This window comes from Gopherus flavomarginatus, chromosome 15 (genome assembly GCF_025201925.1).
Source record: "Gopherus flavomarginatus isolate rGopFla2 chromosome 15, rGopFla2.mat.asm, whole genome shotgun sequence".
Taxonomy (NCBI): Eukaryota; Metazoa; Chordata; order Testudines; family Testudinidae; genus Gopherus; species Gopherus flavomarginatus.
Window position 1 is genome coordinate 11022487 of NC_066631.1, and position 16554 is coordinate 11039040.

Here is a 16554-nt window from a genome sequence, read left to right on the forward strand (position 1 = left end):
GTGCGAGCCCGAGGGAACAGCCTCACTTCCGTCCGACAGGGAGACAAGCCGCTGCGGAGCGTCCCCCGCATCCGTAACCCGGGCCGGGGGACGAGCCGCTGAGGAGCCCCCCCATCCGTAACCCGGGCCGGGGGACGAGCCGCTGAGGGCCCCCCCCATCCGTTACCCGGAGCGGGGGACGAGCCGCTGAGGGGCCCCCCCGATCCGTTACCCGGGGCGGGGGACGAGCCTCTGAGCCCCCCCCCATCCGTTACCCGGAGCGGGGGACGAGCCGCTGAGGGGCCCCCCCCATCCGTTACCCGGAGCGGGGGACGAGCCGCTGAGGGGCCCCCCCGATCCGTTACCCGGGGCGGGGGACGAGCCGCTGAGGAGCCCCCCCATCCGTTACCCGGCGCGGGGGACGAGCCGCTGAGGAGCCCCCCCATCCGTTACCCGGCAAGGGGGACGAGCCGCTGAGGGGCCCCCCCGATCCGTTACCCGGGGCGGGGGACGAGCCGCTGAGGGGCCCCCCCGATCCGTTACCCGGGGCGGGGGACGAGCCGCTGAGGGCCCCCCCCATCCGTTACCCGGCAAGGGGGACGAGCCGCTGAGGGCCCCCGCCATCTGTTACCCGGGGTGGGGGCAAACGGCTGAGGAGCCCCCCCATCCGTTACCCAGGGCGGGGGACGAGCCGCTGAGGGCCCCCGCCATCTGTTACCCGGGGCAGGGGACAAACGGCTGAGGGCCCCCCCATCCGTTACCCGGGGCTGGGGACGAGCCGCTGAGGGGCCCCCCCCGATCCGTTACCCGGGGCGGGGGACGAGCCGCTGAGCCCCCCCCCATCCGTTACCCGCGGCGGGGGACGAGCCGCTGAGGGGCCCCCCCGATCCGTTACCCGGAGCGGGGGACAAGCCGCTGAGGGGCCCCCCCGATCCGTTACCCGGGGCGGGGGACGAGCCGCTGAGGAGCCCCCCCATCCGTTACCCGGCGCGGGGGACGAGCCGCTGAGGGGCCCCCCCATCCGTTACCCGGCAAGGGGGACGAGCCGCTGAGGGCCCCCGCCATCTGTTACCCGGGGGGGGGGCAAACGGCTGAGGAGCCCCCCCCATCCGTTACCCGGGGGGGCAAACGGCTGAGGAGCCCCCCCATCCGTTACCCGGGGCGGGGGACGAGCCGCTGAGGGGTCCCCCCATCCGTTACCGGGGGGGGGGAGAGAAAACGGCTGAGGAGCCCCCCCCATCCGTTACCCGGGGCGGGGGACAAGCCGCTGAGGGCCCCCATCTCTTCCCCGGGGTCCCTCAACCCTTCTGCGCGGGAGCATCACAAGTTGTAGCTCTGCTCTATTGTATGAAACACTAATCCCCGCGGCGCCGTGGAAGACCCGAGTACTCAGAGTAATAGTCTCCGCTCACCCGGCCCGAAGACATTCGTACCTGGAGGTTACTGCCCCGGGGGTACTCATACCTTACAGGACTCGTATGAGGCAGCGATACCTGTGAAAGAAGCTAAAAACTGAATGATGAAGAAATGTTTGTTGGTTAAACAAAACATTCCCTTCATGCAATACAGATCACGATTTACCGTAAAGGAAACGGCAGAAGAACACTCAGCTAGTTAAAATAACATCCATCACCTGCTATTAACTACACTCAAAACCCAAATACACTTAAAAACCTAACGACAACGAGCACCCAAAAGTAAATTCTGATTTTGTAACAACAATGTCAGTCTCGCAAGAGACTGTCAAAAATTGCCAATGCCGACTATATTTCAAGTCGTCATGGCGGGGTATTGGGAAAAGTTTTCAACTAGCAATAATCACGCCTCGGATTAACCTCATTGGCTATGATACTGCCGCTGCGCAAAGCTACAGAAACTATGCCAATTTTACAAACCACTAAAATCTGATCACTCTTAAGGTTAAAGGGAGTTTTCACAAGCCCTCAATGTGCCCCGGAAACTTTTCTCCGGCAGGTTAATGTAAACCTACCTCTATTATAGTTAAGCAATAAGATATTACACAGACTTTGACTGTCACTAATTTTATTACCAAATTCAAGACAAGAAGAGATACTGAAGCATTCTGGGATATTTTATGCTAATTAGCTAATTGTATTGACCCTCTAAAATGCTGAGAGGAGGAAAAAAAGCTGAGACTATTAGGGAAAAAATGTAAATTATCAAATTATCATCATACTGGATTGTTCACACTTTCATTAGAAAGAGCACCAGAAAAGGAAAAACAAGCATTTCAGGAACATGGACTAAACCAGTGGTTTTACATTTTGTAGAAAATTGTTGATGCTCATGAGCCAAAGGAGCTGAGGATGAGGGGTTTGGGGTGTGGTACTGGCTCGGGTGAGGGCTGCAAGGTGGGACTGGGAATGAGGGATTCAGGGTGTGGGAGGGGCTCTGGTCTGGGACAGGGGGCTGGGATGCAGGAGGGGGTCAGGGCTCTTGCCTGGGGCACAGGCTTGGGGGCATGGCTGAAGATGAGGGATTTGGGGTTCAGGAAGGGGTTCTGGGTTTGGGGGGCTTAGGGCTGGGGCAGTGTGTTGGGGTGCAGGAGAGGATCAGAGCTTGTGTGTGAACCGTTTGGGCTGCAGAAAGGGGTTCTGGGTTGGAGTGGCTCAGGGCTGGGGCACGGGGTTGGGGCAGACTTACATCTGGCGGCTCCCAGTCAGCAGCACAGCAAGGGTATAGAGGCAGGTTTCCTGCCTGTCATGGCACCCAGAGCATGCTGTGCCCTGGAAGCAGCCAGCAGCAGGTCCGACTCATAGGCAGAGGTGCGCAAGTGGCACAGTGTGGCTCTCACCCACAAGCACCACCCCATCAGTTCCCAGCCAATGGGAGTGTAGCACCAGTAATTTGGGCAGGGGAAGTGCACGGAGCCCCGTGGCCCCCCTGCCTAGAAGCTGAACCCACTGCTGGCCACTTCTGGGGCACAGCACAGTGTTGAAACAGGTAGGCACTTGTGACTGGTTGGATCACAGAAAGCCCCTTGGGAACTGCCGCCTGATGTGCCAAGACTACTTCTGACCCTGCTTTCCTGCCCTGGCATCTTGGGACTTCAGTGCCCTGCCTGGTTTGAGACAGACCGGCTAGCCTGCTGCAAACCCAGACCCAGGTCTGAACCATGTCCCCCAACAGCTGTCGGCTTAATTGAAAGCAGCTTGAGAAGTGTTCCTGTCTTTAACACTCAGATGCCCAAATTCCAATGGGGTCCAAACACCAAATCAATTTTAGCCTGTATAAAGCTTATGCAGGGTGGACTCATTAATTGTTTGCCCTCTATAACACTTACTGGTGAGTTTTGACTGAAGTACTAGGTTAATCTGCTCAGGTTACAAAGGCTGGTGTATATCTACTTTCCATTGACAACGTGGAGAATCAATTAAACTTGCATTGCTCAAGAAAGGTCTTGAGCAGTGCAAGATGGTATATTCCTGAAATACAAAGCTGGGAGCCGGGGGTGATTAGTCTAGTTCCTTTCTCTGTATGATTCATGAGTGGCTTTGGGAGCATTCATGCAATCTAGATGGGTATGGGGATCCACATGCAGTCATACTCAGTGGTAAAGCACTGGGGGTGTGAGGGTGTTGCTGCTTGTCACCAATAAGGCATTGTGAAAGACAACCCATAGTTAAGGGGACACAATGGTCAGTCCCAGGTTGCACCTGACACACCTGGTCACTTCTGGCTATTCCCAGTGATTTCTACCACCGTCTACTTGCTTCCAGTTAAAGGGAGTAACTCATAAGAATGGAGATACTGGGTCACACAAATGGTCCTTCTAGCTTAGTATCCTGCCTTAAGACAGGCTGGTGCTAGATGCTTCAGAAGGAATGAACAGAACAGGGCAATTTACTGTGATCCATCCCATCCAGTCCCAGCTTCAGTCAAAGGTTTAATGACACCCACAGCATAGGGTGCATCCTTGACCATCTTGGCTAATAGCCATTGATGGACTTTTCCTCCAGGAAATTTACTAATTATTTTTGTAACTCAGTTATACTTTTGGTCTTCACAACTCAGGCAGCTGGGGCCTCTGCTTTAACCGTGTGGCTTGATTCACCTCCCATTCCTCTGTCTCCCTCTCACTGGAAAGAAGGGAATATTATATGGCTGCCCTTTCACCTTCAGGGGCCAGTTGTACTCTTTCAAGTGAGTGAGCACAGGACTCGCTTTAAGAATTCACAGTCTGCACTCCCCAGCTCTCGAGAAAAAGCCCCTCCAAACCACACAGAGCACCAGAAAAGGAAGGCAGCAGAGCTCCTCAGACTAAACCACTACAGATTTAAGACAAGGGCCAGCATTTATTCCTCCCCCAACAAACCAGAAACACTACAGAGAACCCCAGTGAGAAATTTAGAGAGCCAAGAGAAAATGAGACAAATCTAAGTAGAAACCTATACAAAAATCTTCACCTCATCAGTTTTTTTAATCAGGCAAGAAAACCAGCCTCCAGAGAGACTATCAAAGATTGTTAATGATGTTTGTATCTCAAGTTCAAGGTCATAGATTCTGAAGTAGGGATCCAGAGGGGAACACTGAGCACAGAACCCTTGACAGAGTCCACTGTTCCTCAAAGCTGTCTAGGGAGCCAGCAGATGCCACCCAGAGGAACTCTGCCTGGATGTGTGAAACAAGGGAGGAATGCAGCAAAGAATCCTGTGGCACCTTATAGACTAACAGACGTTTTGGAGCATGAGCTTTCGTGGGTGAATACCCACTTCGTCAGATGCATGTAGTGGAAATTTCCAGGGGCAGGTATATATATGCAAGCAAGCTAGAGATAATGAGGTTAGTTCCATCAGGGAGGATGAGGCCCTGTTCTAGCACTTGAGGTGTGAAAACCAAGGGAAGAGAAACTGGTTTTGTAGTTGACAAGCCATTCACAGTCTTTGTTTAATCCTGAGCTGATGGTGTCAAATTTGCAGATGAACTGAAGCTCAGCAGTTTCTCTTTGAAGTCTGGTCCTGAAGTTTTTTTGCTGCAGGATGGCCACCTTAAGGTCCGCTATAGTGTGGCCAGGGAGGTTGAAGTGTTCTCCTACAGGTTTTTGTATATTGCCATTCCTAATATCTGATTTGTGTCCATTTATCCTTTTCCGTAGAGAGGGAGGAATGGAAATAGGCCCCACAGTCACAGATCACCCCCTCATCCAGCATCGTCCTCCCTGTGTTGTAGATGGCCACTTTGGCCAGTGCTAGGAGGAGGTTGATGAGGTCTCGCGACTTCGTGGCAACATGGAAATGGTGTGCGAATATGAAAAGGTGTGCGGAAAAGTGCAGCCATAACCTCAACAGGAGGTTCCAGAGGTTCCAGATAGGCATGCACCAGCTTCTCCCTCATGCCACAAAAGGGACAGTGGTTGGGGATGGGGGTGAATCATGCTAGCTCCAGGCCTGTGCTCCCGGCTCCGTGAAGGAGCCATCAACTGATATCGCTGATGGAACGTGGGACCAGGGTGAAATAGAGGCTGGCACACTGAGGTTCCTCAGCCTCTATAGGTGGTAGAAACTCCCATCACTTGGTATCGGAGCAGGACACGAGGGTGAGGAAGTGAAACGTGGCGCACAAGCATGTAAAGTTCCCTTGGTGCAGTTTGGAAGCAAACTGCAGGGTGCGAAGCTAGTTTGGATTATGGAGGGGAGGGAACCAGGGAGGCTCCCGGGACAGGGGCTAGATGAAAAGATCCAGACAGCTTGGGGTCAGGGGTGGGCGGGGAGCACCTCTTGCAGGACCTGCTCAAGAAAAACCTGAGAGGTGGATGGTAAGGCTGCTCCCATCTCCTGGAGTATGTGCAGAGGGGTCTGAAGAGTGGAGAGCCCCATGCACTGATCGAGTGCTCGGGGACAATACTATGGAGTTGTAGCTCTGCTCCATTACTATGAAACACTAATCTCCATGGCAGAAGATCTGAGGACTCAGAGTAATAGCCTCCACTCTGCAGTGAGTATCTATTAATACTCAGGGTCACCCAGCCTGGAGACATTCATACCTAGAGTTCACTGCCCCTGCCACAATGCCCTATGGGTACTGCACTGGGAAGCTATACCATAACCCCACTCACTACAGGGCTCTTTATGAGAGGGGCAAAAAACTGAATGATCAAGAAAAATTTACTGATTAAATAAACAGAACATTCCCAACACGCAGTTATTCAGCAGTACTTACTAGTAACAGGCAATGATTTTCCCCAATAGAAAAAGTAGAAAAAAAATAAGAGAAAAAACACCTGTCAATTAAAACAACAAACAGTAGCATCAGCCATAGCTAGATCCACTCAAAACTCACATACACTTCAAACGCTATAAATATGCTTATCAATAACCAACACCCCCAATTAAAATCTGATTTTACAACAACCATATCAGTCTCACAGCAGACTGTCAAAAATTGCTAGTGTTAACTATATTTCAAATCAACACAGCAGGGTATTGGGAAAAGTTTTCAACTAGCAATAATCACACCTCAGATTAACTTCATTGGTTATGATACTGCCACTGCGCAAAGTTAAAGAAAACCTTCCAATTTTAGAAGCCACTAGAATCTGATCATTCTTTCAGATTAAAGGGAGTTTTCACTAGCCCTCAAAATGCCCTGAAAACTTTCCTCCATCAGGTCAATGTAAACCCACCTCTGTTATAATTAAGCAATAAGATATTTACACACATTTTGACTTTCCATAATTTTATTACCAATTTAAAGACAAGAAGAAATACTGAAACATTCTGGGGTATTTTATGCTAATCAGCTAATTGTATTGACCTATAAAATATGAAGGCAAGGAAAAAAGTTGAGACTATTGGAAAAAGACCCCAATGTAAATTATCGTATTAACATCATACTGGATCATTTACAATTTGACCTATTTAATACAACTTTCATTATTTCATTAGAAAGAGCACAGAAAAGGAAAACAAGCTCCTCAGGAACATAGACTAAACCACCATAGCTTTAAGATAAGACCAATGTTTATTCCTGCTCCAATATATCAGAAATACCCCCACAGAAACCCAGTAAGAAATTCAGAAATCCCAGAGGAAAGGAAAGAAAGAAAGAAAGAACCTAGACTCCCAGAAAACCTTCTTCACCTTATCTGTTTTTCACTCAGGCAAAAAGTCAGCTGCCACAGAGACTACCAAAAATTGCTAACAACAGCTATATTTCAAGCTATTAAGGCAGGGCTTTCGGAAAAGTTATGCCTCAGTTGAACCTCACAGACTATAACACTGTGTGACGTTCCCCCTGGTGTTGTCTGGACCAGTGATCTGCTAGGCCATGCTAATCCTTGACTCTGTGAGCCAACCTTACTTACCTTGCTCTGATGTTAGAACCTCCACTCCTGGGCTGTTCATGCACAGCCTCTGGCATGTAAGCTGCTCTCAGCTACTTGCAAGCAAATTACACTAGCCAATATCTCCCGTCCTAGAAACCACCCTAGGAACCTCCATCTTGCAGTGTCCAGTTATGCCCACTGGAAGCTGCAAACTTTTATAAGTTTGTCAATTTAACAAATAAATTGATATGTACCAAGCTAGTTCTCCCAAGCAGAGTCTCTGACTCGCTGCAAACCAAATGCACTTTTTCAGGTAGAATAAACAAATAGATTTACTAACTATAAAGGTAGATTTAAGTGATTATAAGTCAACGCATAACAAGTTCAGATTTGGTCAAATTAAATAAAAGCAAAATGCATTCTAAGATGATTTTAACACTTTCAGTGTCCTTACAAACTTAGATGCTTCTCACCACAGGCTGGCTCTTTAGCCAGGCTCTCCCCTTTGACCAGTGGTTCAGTCACTTGGTGACAGTGGTGTCTGTAGATGTAGGCAGGAGAAAAAGCATGGCAAAATGTCTCTCCCTTTTATTGTGTCCTTTCTTCCCTTCTGGCTTTGCCCCCCACCTTCAGAGTCAGGTGAGCATCACCTCATTGTGGTCCCAAACTGCCTAAAGGAAGGGGATGATTCCCGCAATGGCTTAACCAATTATTTTATTGCTGCCTAAACCAGTGTCCATTGTTCCTGTGAGTTTGGGCTGGGCTTGTCTCATCAATGCCCTGACGAGGTGTGAACCGCCTCTCTGTTCTTGGAGAGATTTTGCATGGGCTTGCTTTAAGCCATGAGGATACATTTTTAGCCTCATAACTATGTACATAAAACTATAACCTATACACTTACTATAACATTACTATAAGAATTACTATAACATCACTGTCACAACCATGCTTAGTGCATCATGAGCCTTCCAAAGACACCCAACATGACAAACTTGGCACTGGATACCATAAAATTATTTTATAAAGATGAACATGGGTGTGTAGGGTGTCTACCCCCACCCAGGGTACAGAGCATCACATACTGCCACTGTTTCTTCTCCCACACAGCACTTTTGCTCAACCCTGGTTTGACACTCAAAACCTCTGGGGGGAGCGCCCTGTAAACCCAATATTCATCTTTAATGTATAATTGTGGTATGTCATATAAAGCATGCCACATAAGGTATCATGGGAAAGGCTACAATCTGCTGAATGCCATTGTTGTATCTAAATATATATATCATTAGTACATATGAAGTTATGAGGTTGTATTGTATGGATATCACTAAAATATGTTGTGAATTGGGGAATCGTCCAGATATTAGATCCCCAGAGACCAGGACAAGGGAGATAACCAATGCCCGGGCAGGTGTTGAACAACCATTGTCTGGCAAGAGAGTTACAATGCAAGGATTCACTTGCACAAGGCCAGTCCTGGGGAATTGGTCAACCTTGCCTGGTGCCTCAGCAATCCCCACCAGACATACCTGGACTTGTGTTCTCCAAGCACATGGACTGAGGATATAAAATAGGGGAGAGAGGCCACATGGGTTGTCCTGTCTCTTCTCCCATCTACGCTAAAGGCAATGAGAACACCGGAGCTGAGGAGACTGGTCCCCAGGCTAACAGGAAGAGCCTGCATATGAAAGACTGTACCCAAACTGCAATATTCAGTGGGATGAGAAAAAACTGCTTAGTCCAGATATTGCCTAGTCTAATAAGGTTAAGAATTTAGACTGTGTGCTTATCTTCACTGCCCCTGCCACAAAGCACTGGGAAGCCATATCTTAAGTCCTCTCAGTACAGGGCTCTTTAGGAGCCTAGCATACCAGCAAAAAGGGGCAAAAGCTGAATTATCAAGAGATATTTACTGATTAAATAGAACATTCCCTACATGCAGTTATTCAACAGCACTCACTAGTTACAGACAATGATTTACTCCAATAGGAATGGTAGAAAAAAAATAAGAGAAGAAAGCCTGTCAGTTAAAACAATGAACAGTAGTATCATTAGCACCTAGATCCACTCAAAACTCATATACTTGAATAGTTCTGAATATGCTTATTAATAACAAACACCCCCAATTAAAATCTGATTTTACAACAACCATATCAGTCTCACAGGAGACTGTCAAAAATTGCTAATGTTAACTATATTTCAAATCAACACAGCAGGGTATTGGGAAAAGTTTTCAACTAGCATAATCATACCTCAGATTAACTTCATTGATTATGATACTACCACTGCGCAAAGTTAAAGAAAACCTTCCAATTTTACAAGCCACTAAAATCTGATCATTCTTTCAGATTAAAGGGAGTTTTCACTAGCCCTCAAAATGCCCTGAAAACTTTCCTCCATCAGGTCAATGTAAACCCACCTCTGTTATAATTAAGCAATAAGATATTTACACAGACTTTGACTTTCCCTAATGTTAGTACCAATTTAAAGACAAGAAGAGATACTGAAGCATTCTGGGATATTTTATGCTAATTAGCTAATTGTAATACCCCTATAAAATGCGAAGGAAAAAAGCTTAGACTACTGTATTAGAAAAAGACCCCAATGTCAATTATTAAATTAATGTAATTCTGTATCATTTACAGTTTGATCAATCTGATACAATTTTTCACTCTTTCATTTGAAAAGATTTTTCTCATTCAGGTTACAGCCAATTTGTTATTGGGAGAAATTTTAATTTAGACTCCAAGGAAGTCTGGGAGAATACCACTCTTAAATGAAAAATACTTTAAAGTTGCTTCATTAACTGCTTAAAACACACACGTATATCTTGGTTCAGATTCTCAACTGATTAACCAAAAAAAATAATTGCAAACTTTATGAGCAATAGCAAAACACCTAGCTCAACTGGAAGTGATAGTTTAGTACATTTTCCACATATTTATATTCTTGGTTACTCTTTCCACCTAGCAAACATCAATAACCAGCAAAGGTGCTGGAGCAATTTTTATAGTAGAGGTTCTGAAGGATACTGAACAAAACTGTATACCCTGTATATAATGGAAACCACCTCAAGCACTTCTATTTTCAGTACCTTTTACAACCAGGGTTAAATTCTCCCTGCCAGGAAAAATTAAAATAATGGGAAGCCATGGCCTCCCTTTTAAAACAAAAATACAAATGATTTCCACTCTCTCTCTCACAAAATATATCATTAACTCCCATCTCCTCCACTCTCACTTCTCAAACCAGGAAATTTAGGCCTGGTCTACACTAGTGGGGGCAGGGTGAGCTAAGTCAGTCTAAGGCTGTCTTCACTACCCGCCGTATCGGCGGGTAGCAATCCATTTCTCGGGGATTGATATATCGCGTCTCATCTAGACTCCGGAACTCCACCAACGCGAACGGTGGTAGCGGAGTCGACAGGGGGAGCTGCGGACGTCAATCCTGCGCCATGAGGACGGTAGGTAATTCGATCTAAGATACTTCGACTTCAGCTACGTTATTCATGTAGCTGAAGTTGCGTATCTTAGATAGATCCCCTCCCTTAGGCCACGTCCAGACTAGGAATTAAAATCGATTTAGATACGCAACTTCAGCTACGAGAATAACGTAGCTGAAGTCGAATTTCTAAAATCGAGGTACTCACCAGTCTGGACGGGGCGGCATCGATGTCCGCGGCTCTCCGCGTCGATTCCGGAACTCCGTTCGGATTGATGGAGTTCCGGAATCGATGTAAGCGCGCTCGGGGATCGATACACCGCGTCCAGACTAGACGCGATATATCGATCCCCGAGCAATCGATTTTAACCCGCCGATGCCGCGGGTTAGTCTGGACGAGGGCTTAGTGTAGACCAGCCCTCAGTTACGCAACTTCAGCTATGAAAATAGCATAGCTGAAGTCGACGAACTTAGAACTACTTATCGCAGTGTCTTCACTGCGGTAGGTCAACTGCTACTGCTTCCCCATCGACTCTGCCTACACTTCTCACTCCAGTGGAGTAGTGGAGTCCACAGGAGAGCACTAGGCGGTCAATTTACTGCATCTTCACTAGACAAGATAAATCAACCTCCCTCTGGATCGATCACTCCGGAGGTAAGTGTAGACATGCTCATCAAGTTAACTCACACTCCTGCCTTCATACAAATAGTAAGATGAGAACAAAGAAAATTGCGCTGAATATCTACTCATTCCAATCCCCCTCATCACAGCCTATTTACGGAAACCACCAATTAGAACAGGAGAAAAGCTTAGTTACTCAGACTAACACCTTCACATATTAATAAACATTCTAATGCAAATCTTCAGACACTTTCTTACAATTCCGTCTTCAGAGTCATGCACTTTAAAAGAAAATACATTGCTTCAGTTCTAAAACTACCACTAAACTGCACTCACTCTCTAAAAAAGACCTTCCAAAACTACTAGTACACACTATATTTCAAATTAATACAGGAAAGGTTTCCAAATAACAATCATCACACCTTCTCCTAACCTCTCAGTCTATAGCACCACTACACAAAAATAACCTTTTAAAATCTTTCAACTTTACCATGCTCAGAAAGTGCTAGAGTGAGTTTCTAACATAGCCAGAGTAGGAAGGAAAACCTTGCTTATATTCAGGAAGAATGATGTACTGAAACCTTTATAGAGACTTTTCAATTTTCTAAACTCTATTACCTTTATAACAAAAGATCCTGGGATCTCATGCTAATTGGCTCAAGAAACTGCACAAGGCCATAAGAAACGCTCTCTACATCTATTAGCAATAACCAATTGTATCCAACCTCTGTAAATGTGGGAACATTAAATCTGCTGCAATGCAGCTATTTGATCTTTCTCATACACTTTATTTTTTCATTGCTAATCTTCTACTGGGGAATAGCCCTATTTAGATGCAAACAATATGGTTTGTTATTGTACCAACTTCAACATTAAAAAGTTGTGGAAGCAGAAGAAAACAGTAATTGCTGGCTACACATTTGTTCACATTTGTTTCATATGCACGCACCATCTGCAACAAGTATATCACACAACACAGACATGTAACACAGTGAGTGAGTCCTCTAGGATCTGTGTAAAACTGCATGGGTAGGTAATTTCTATATTTCATGTTAAGAAGCTGTATTTTGATATTAATATTACTGTAATGAAAGCATCAATATTACTTATTACTGTTATGTAACATATAAATGGACTTTCATTTTTAAAGTTTAGTGACTACTGGGCCAAATTCTATTTTTGAGCCACCCCTTTCAAAAGATTAAATTTTAATAGAATTGGATTGATTAATTAATCTTGATAATGCTAATTGGAAACAATAAATAATTTTATTTATTATCTGAAACATTTATAACTCTTAATTTGGAAGTGATTTATAGGTAATTTCCCAGGCATTATACACAAATTTAATGCTCTGGATGAAAAATAGGGGATTGATAATAGGACCGTCTTTATTAAAGGTATTTAGGTGCCCAAAGATACATTTAGGGCTAGATCCACAAAGGGACTTAGGCTTCTGACTTCTACTTTAAGCACATAAGTAAAATATTTAGATCCTCTTACCCCATGCTCAGCTGCTGCCAAATCCTATAAGCATCTGAAGTATCAATGTGCCTCAGTTTCCATTGATAAACCACCCTAAATTATCTACTAACGTGTGTTCACAGAGCCACCTAAATCCAGACACCATAAGTAGCACCAAGCCTAAACCCTAAACCTAAAGGGGTGCATCCCTGACCATCTGAGCTAATAGCCATTGATGGACCTCTCCTCCAGGAATTTAGCTAATTATTTTTTGAACTCAGTTAATTTTTGGTCTTCACAACTACAGTTGCTAGGGCTTCTGGTTTAGCTGTGTGGCCTGATTCTCCTCCCATTCCTCTGTCTCGCTCGCCCAGAAAAGAAACATTTATGAAGGTGATGTTTAAAAAAAGAAAAAGTGAACAGTACGAAGTTTAAGCATAGAAGTTTCCAGTTATCAGGGAATAATGTACAGATTATCAAGGGGTGTGAAGTTTGGTTTCAGATAAAATGGCATAAGGAATACATAATCTGAAATATCCCCGATTGGGGGAAAAGGTTGACGGGTCAAAGTACAGACATTGAGATATGAGGGTATGTTGTTCATATGATGGCTATGTTCAGGTGTGGAGTATAATAAGTGGATACGATGATGAGGATGGATTGACCCTCATTTGGTGTGATTTAACATTCAGTGAGTTTATGGTTCCAGTTCATATGGTCCAACGAACAAAGTATCTTGGTACCTTTCTAGTAGTCGATGCACAATGCTGCTCTGGCTCACGACTCCTGGTTCTGTCGGTGGCCAGTGATGTGTTCAGTGTAGATGTCCCTGGACCATCGCATGGTGTCTGAGACCATGAGGCACCTCATGAGCTGTGTGTAGCATTGACCAATCCCGCAGGTCCACAGCACACACTTGTTGCAGGGGTTGATGTCAGGTTGCAGCTGGCTGTCAGTACTGGGAATGGTGCAGTTCATGGCGACCTCTCCCAGGCGTGGTGCGATGGCTTTCACCAGGCAGTTCTGGATGGTGTTGTGGTGCATCTGCTAGGCTCTGGAGTGGGGTTTGCAGCTGCACAGGATGTGGGGCAGGGTCTCGTTGGAGTAGCCGCACTTCCTGCAACGCTTGTCTCGGTTTTCGTGGCAGACGGCTCTGATAAGTGGGATGCAGTTGAGCTGGGCATGGTCAGCGAAACAGGTGAAGCTGCCCCTGGCGAGGAAGTGGTTGCTGATGCCCACTTGCTGGTCAACTCGAAGGCTTTACCCTGGTCTGGTTTACGCTTCAGGGTTTCCACGTACAGTAAGTGGATGGCAGTCTTCAGGTTCCTCTCCAGCATGGCCCTGGTGCTTGGGGTAATGATTGTGTTGTTGTGGGACCTGATCTCTGGCACCAGGACTCCCACCTCCTGGCACTCCTTGCACCACACCCAGCAGCAGCTGACGTGCTTCCCCAGGTGTTGCGTGGGGTTGCGAGTACGGGACCACAGTGAAGCAATGTCGCACGTGTCCCATCTGAATTCGCCATCCAGAGAGGCGCTCAGGAAGGTGGCAATGTCTTGACTGGAGGGTGCTCTGACGATCCGCTTCTTTATCACATCATGCAGGGTGTTCGCTGCGATGTTCCTTAACATGGCGTCAGGACATGTCAGCAGGCGGAAGGCGTAGGTGATCACCGCAACATCGCACAGGTCTCCCATGTGGAGGATGTTGGCACTGCCATGCCTGTGGCTGATGTAGACCAGCTCGTTGCTGGCTCTCTGGGGAAGGAACAGCCGATTCTTCACCAGCTGACGAATGATCTTGTCTGCCTTGTTGAGGGGCACCTTATATGGTGTCCTTTTACCTTCAGGGTCCAGTCATGCTTTTTGAAGCAAGTGAGCACAGAACTCACTTTAAGAATTCAGGGAGTCTGTGCTTCCCAGCTCTGGAGACCAAGCCTCCCCAAACCATCAGAAAAGGAAAATAGCAGAGCTCCTCAGGAACACAGATTAAACCACAACAGTTTTAAGACAAGATCAGTATTTATTCCTGCTCCAATATATCATAAATACACCATAGAAGCCTGGTGACAAATTCAGGAATCCCAGAGAAAAGAAAAGAAAACTAAGAAAGAACATAGCCTCCCAGAGAAATTTCCTCATCTTACCTGTTTTTCACTCAGGCAAAAAGTCAGCCTCCACAGAGACTGCCAAAAATAGCCAAGCTATCAAGGCGCGGTATTAGGAAAAGTTTTCAATTAGCAATAATCACACCTCAGTGAACTAACTGCCTGCCTAGCTCACTCTGGGTGAAGCCGCCAGCAGCTATTCCACCATGAACCTCTCTTGCTGCAGGACCTAATCCTGCTGAAAAAAAACACAAGTCTGCCTCATGTCAGCCTTTTCCCCCAATCTGGTCGCAGGGCATCATGGGCCTTATTATGCTAATTAGCCAATCACCCTTTTTGCAGCTCTATCCTCCTGTCCCCTTCCTTTCTCCCAAAAGTTCCGCACGTGTGGCAGCCTCTCCCAGGACTCAGGCATCTTCAAGAGGAGATCTTACCCATTTCTCCTCCCCTGCTCATATCATCAGCACCACAGCAACTGTCCTGTTCTCTTACAGGACCAATGCCAAGAAACATCCCATTAGATTCTTCCAGACAGCTCGGAGAAGACAAAGGTAGCCTAAAGCTCCTTGCGGCCTCAGTAAGGCCAATGACCACTTGTGGAGAGGCTGAGAAGATAGGCCATGGTACAAAGAGGGGAGCAGAACTTCCATGTACCTCAGGCCTCCAGGAGCAGCTTGCCTATCATGGGAGGAGGAGGAGGAAGAACCCCATGGCACTTTTGCTTAACCCTGGTTTGACATGCTACACCTCGGGGGAGCACCCTGTAAACCCCATATTCATCATTTATATATAATTGTGGTATTTCATATAAAGCATGGCATGTAAGGTATCGTGGGAAAGGCTATGATCTGCTGAAAGCCATTGTTCTATCTAAATATATATATGTAATTAGTGCAGTGGTTCTCAAACTGTGGGTTGGGATCCCAAAATAGGTCGCAAACCCATTTTAATGGGATCACCAAGGTTGGTGTTAAATATGCTGGGGCCAAAGCCAAAGCTCAAGCCTCACCACCTGGGGCCAAAGCCTAAGGGCTTCAGCCCTGGGTGGCAGGGCACAGGTTACAGGCCCCCAGTTGGGGCTGAAGCCTTTGGGCTTCAGCTTTGCTCCCCTGCCCAGGGTAGCAGGGCTCAGGCTTTGACTTTGGTTGGTCCCCTCTCCTGGGGTCGTGTAGTAATTTTTGATGTCAGAAGGGGGTTGCGGTGCAATGAAGGTTGAGAACCCCTGCATTAGTGCATATGAAGTTATGAGATTGTGTTGTATGGCTGTCACTAAAATATGTTGTGAGTTGGGGAATTGCCCAGATATTAGATCCCCAGAGACAAGGACAAGGGAGGTAACTAACGCCCAGGCAAGTGTTGACCAACCATCAACAGCAACATTTTCCAGCAAGGGAGCTACAATGCAAGGACTCACATGCACAAGGCCACCCCAGGAGAATTGCTCAACCTTGCTGGTGACTCAGCAAAGCCCACCAAACATGCCTGGACTTGTGTTCTCCAAGCACATGGACTGAGGATATAAAATAGAGGACAGAGGCCACTTGGTTTGTCCTGTCTCTTCTTCCACCTACACTGAAAGCAATGCGAACACTGAAGCTGAGGAGACTGGTCCCCAGGCTAACAGGGAGAGCCTGAATATAAAGGAGTGTATCCAACCTG

At 46.7% G+C, this 16554-nt stretch overlaps 3 non-coding genes across 3 annotated transcripts; all 3 read right to left on the reverse strand.

Annotated features, from left to right (window-relative positions):
* Positions 1-1707: 1707 nt before the first annotated feature.
* Positions 1708-1848, reverse strand: LOC127035082 (U4 spliceosomal RNA). Its single transcript, XR_007769559.1, has one exon. It is a non-coding gene; the product is annotated as a U4 spliceosomal RNA (small nuclear RNA).
* Positions 1849-6359: 4511 nt separating this feature from the next.
* Positions 6360-6500, reverse strand: LOC127035085 (U4 spliceosomal RNA). Its single transcript, XR_007769562.1, has one exon. It is a non-coding gene; the product is annotated as a U4 spliceosomal RNA (small nuclear RNA).
* A 2918-nt stretch (positions 6501-9418) lies between these two features.
* On the reverse strand, positions 9419-9558 carry LOC127035086 (U4 spliceosomal RNA). The gene has a single exon (XR_007769563.1). It is a non-coding gene; the product is annotated as a U4 spliceosomal RNA (small nuclear RNA).
* Between the last annotated feature and the right edge of the window lie 6996 nt (positions 9559-16554).